The sequence below is a fragment of the Chiloscyllium plagiosum genome, unplaced genomic scaffold (genome assembly GCF_037043375.1).
Source record: "Chiloscyllium plagiosum isolate Xiang-an unplaced genomic scaffold, Cpla_swu_hap1 HiC_scaffold_18, whole genome shotgun sequence".
NCBI lineage: Eukaryota > Metazoa > Chordata > Chondrichthyes > Orectolobiformes > Hemiscylliidae > Chiloscyllium > Chiloscyllium plagiosum.
Window position 1 is genome coordinate 106,294,068 of NW_028270156.1, and position 4,385 is coordinate 106,298,452.

The 4,385-nt window shown below is 42.4% G+C and overlaps 1 non-coding gene across 1 annotated transcript; it reads left to right on the top strand.

Annotated features, from left to right (window-relative positions):
• Positions 1-470: 470 nt before the first annotated feature.
• Positions 471-562, top strand: trnar-ucu (transfer RNA arginine (anticodon UCU)). Its single transcript is given in 2 exon segments — positions 471-507; positions 527-562. It is a non-coding gene; the product is annotated as a tRNA-Arg (tRNA).
• Positions 563-4,385: the final 3,823 nt, after the last annotated feature.

Consider the following 4,385-nt stretch of genomic DNA (forward strand, 5'->3'; position numbering starts at 1 on the left):
GGAGGAGAATTTCACAGGAGATGAAAAGAATGGAAAGGTTTTGACCACTCCCATTCTGAAGGTACGCGAGCTAGACTGGGGATGTTGCTCTAAGCGCAGAGAAGGCTGAATAAGAAACCGATTAACGTGCTCATTTTATGAAGAGGATAGATATGTGTGACAGAGATAAGCCTGTGTTGGGAAGGAACAGAGTAACATAAATGGAAGACAGGAGACAAGGAGGAGATTTAGGAAGAATACTTTCACCTAGAGAGTATTGATTATCTGGAAATCATTATCTCAACATGTGGTAAAGGTAAGTGTCATGAGAACGTTTCAGCAGTCTGTCGCCGAACACCTGATGAGCCAGAGCACGAGTGGATAAGGACCAGGTATCAGAAAGTGTGACGAGGACAGACAGGCGCGAGATGGGTGTCCTGAATGCAATGCGTCAAAGGCAAACTAATGTGCTTAAGGAGTGCAGCTGGCGCGGCTCTATGGCGCAATGGAAAGCGCGTTGGACTTCTACATTTCTATTCAGGTTGCTATTCAAAGGTTGTGGGTTCGAATCCCATCAGAGTCGAGTTTTAATTTATGTTTTGCGAAGTGGTCAGACCAGACTCGGCTGCTCATTTGCATTATCGATGTCTATTTATGGTAGAGATCGATAAATACCTGTTCGCCAGTACGATGTTGTGGATGGGCTGGAAAAAGACATAAAATTGTTTGTGAGCCATGATGATATCAAATTACGTGGCGGGGCAGGATCGGTGTTAAGAATGGCCTCATTCTGCTCCTTTGTGTCTGTGCCATTTCTGGCCAAGGTTTTTAAATGATCACAATGAGGACAATATGAATTAAACGCCAAATGATATTTTGGTCTCATCTCCACTTCGCTTCCCTCCCGGCTGGAATAGACAGCCCTTGTTTCAGCTTTAGATTATACAGCGGAGGATTCTCACAAGTTCTCCTTCAGGCTGAATGTTCCTTCACATAGGTTTCCAAGTGGACACATGGAGCAAGCAATTGCATGGATGCTGGGGATTCAGGGGCAGATTTCCCCTTTGCTGGGCTGGAATTCTGGCCAAGGTAATGAACGTGAATTTCTGACATTTTGAATCTTACTCTGGATTCTTGCGACTTTACGAATTAAACTGAATATAAGTTCCCCTTGCAGAACATTATTCAATCTTCACTGTGCATAAAAACCATGCCACATGCTCTTGCACATAGTATGCTGAACATTGTTGATGTTGTGTGCAGTGTGGGTCGATGTCTCAGATGAACATGCCAAAGGAAGTTGGTGAAATGTCAGTGAATCGAGTTCACTGACGAATTGAAGCCGATAGAAGGAAAATCCCAGTACAATAGCCACATAACATTGCCTGTGACCAACGCAGGAAGCCATGGTAAATGTATGTAGTATTCAATAAAACCGATTTTCACCACATTTCTCTATGCCATTTTCCTGAAGCTGATGCTTCATAATCGATTATCCATTATCATTATAGACACCTCTGCACTGCGTGTCCTTTCAGATACACAGAAAAAAAATGAGTAATTGGGTTGAGGGGCCCAGTGGTAAGATCAGGAGCCGTTCGTCACCATTAGACGGCAGATCCAGTGGTGCAGTTAGTTAGCTTGCTGACCTTGCATGACAGAATGGCAGCACATGAACTGCCAAAGTTGGATTGCATTAGATTCTCGCCAGGTGTTTGTTTTACTGATACTGACCAGAGATGATTGCAAATTCAAGCTGAAGAACAGTTTAAACCCGAAATATTACATTTCAATAAAGTGCTTTTGGTACTAATGTTGCACCGACCTGTAAGACCAATCTGAAGTCCATCTGACCAGCATTTTGACATTATAAGCCGTAAGTTTATCCAATGATCATTTAATTGCCCTGAAGGTTGGTGAGTCTACGACTGTTGAAGACAAGGCGTTCTGCACTCTTACTACTCTCTGAGAAAGGCAGCTACCTCGGCATCTATCACCCTCAAATTACATCGATATGCTCTTGTGCCAACCATCACCATTTGAAGAAAATGCCTTCACTGTCCACCTTACGGCAAACTCTGATCATCTTTTATGTCTCTATTAATTCACTTCTCAAACTTCCTATCTCTATCAAAAACAGCCTCAAGTCCCTCAGCCTTTCTTCGTAAGACCTTCCCTTCACAGAAGGCAACATCCGAGGAAATCTCGTCTACAACCTTTCCAATGCTTTCACATCCGTCCTATAATGTGGCGACCAGAACTCGACAAGTTTGGCCATACCAGACACATTTCTGGAGCTGCAAAGGGATCGTTCGGCCCTGAAACTCAATCCCCCTCCTAATAAAAACTAACACACTGTGCTCATTGCAAACAAATCCATCAACGTGTGTGTTAACTTTCAGAGTTTTATATACATAGATGCCGAGATCGCTCTGCTCATCTAAACTTCCAAGAATATTACAATTAGCCCAGATCATTTTATTCTTGTTGTTCATTCCAAAGTAAATCACCTCACACTTTTCCACAATAACCTCGATATGCCACCTCTGAGCCCCGATCTGCAGATTATTCATGTCCGTCTGTAACCTGCAGCAGACTTCGGCACTGTTGACAACTCCATCGACTTAGTGTGTTCTGCGAATTTACTCATCCATCATCCCATGCTCGAACCCAGGTCATTTATAAAGGTGACAAACAGCAATGGACCCTAAAAGGAACCTTGTGGTACACCATGAATAACTGAACTCCAGGATGAATATTTTCAATTAACTACCACAGTCTGTGTTCTTTCAGCGAGCCAATTACTGATCTAAACCGCGAAATCACCCTCAATCCCATGTCGCTGTATTTTATGCAACAGCCGACCGTGCATTCGTGAAAATCATATCCAGAATGTTAACCACTTTACTCTCATCCACTTGTTTGTTGTCCTTTTCAAAGAGCTCAATAAAGTTTGTGAGCTATTCGCAAAATCGTATTGACTGTAGCGAATCAACTTCTTCCTGCTTAGGTGATCATAAATCATATCTCTCATAACCTTTCCCAAAACTTCACCTTCAAGGAAATACGGCTCACTGTTCTATAATTTCCAGCGTTCTCCCTACTAATCTTCGTGAAGAAGGGGACAATATTTGCTGAACTCGAGTCTTCTCGCACTAATTACATAGACACTGACGAAATAAAGTTGGTCGTCAAAAGTTCTGCAATCTCCTCCCACGATTCCCAGAGAAACCTATGATACATCCCATCAAGCCCAGGGGACAAATTTATTTTCAGGCTTTCAAGAATTGCTAACAACTCGTCTTTATGAATATCAATTTCGTTTATTCTAACAGATTGCATCTCAAAATTCTCTTCGACAGCATTGTCTTTTTCATTTGAGATATGATGAAAAATATACATTCAGCGCCTCTCCTATTCTCGGACTCCATTGACGACGTCCTCCTACTGTTCTTGGCAGGCCCAAATCATATCCTAGATATTCTTTTATTCTTGAAATGACAAGAGAAAGCTTCCGGGTTTTAAATAACCCTGCCAGCTAAAGACTTTTAATGTCCCCTCTTTGCTCTGAGTAGCTCTCTCTTTTGGCCCTTCCTTGCTAGCTTTTTTTTTTCAAGTGCCCTAACTCAGCTCTCGTATTACATGTTTACATGCACCACCTTCTCCATCTTGACAAGAAATTCAACTTTTTGAGTAAAAATGGCTCCCTGTCTCAACCTCATATTCCCTGCATGACGCACACACACTTATCAAGGACATGCATGAGCGCTTACCTGAACAAGCTCCATATTTCAGGTTTGCAAAACCCTGCGTTTACTTTCCCATCTGGTGCATCCTAACTCTTGCTGATCGCATCATACTGGCCTTTCTCCCAGCGATACCTCATGCTCTGCGATATATATATATTCCTATCCATCACTAAATAAACATACCGAATTGTGGTCCCTATCACCAAAGTGCTCAATTATCTCCAAATCGAACAGTTGACTTGCTTCATTACGCAGTACCAAATCTAATATGTTTTTGAATCTTGTTGACCTGTCTCCATGCTGCGTCACGAAACCCTCCTGCCCACATTGGACAAAGACTGACCAATCAGAGCTCCTCAAACAATAACATTTCCAATCAATATTTGGAAAGTTAAACTTCCCCACTGCAACTACCTTGTTACTTCCGTTCCTATCCAGAATCATCTTTGCAATCTTTTCCTCCATATCTCTAGAACATTTTGGTGGTGACCTCCACTTGCCTGATTTTAATCTCAGCCCATTCTAGTTCAGCAGATTGTGTCGGGTCCTCACCAAATATCCTTTCTGCTACCATAGCACTGTCTTTGACTAAAAATGCCACATCTCCCCCTCTTTAACGACTTCCGTGTTCTTACTGAAAAATCGAAACTGAGGTGC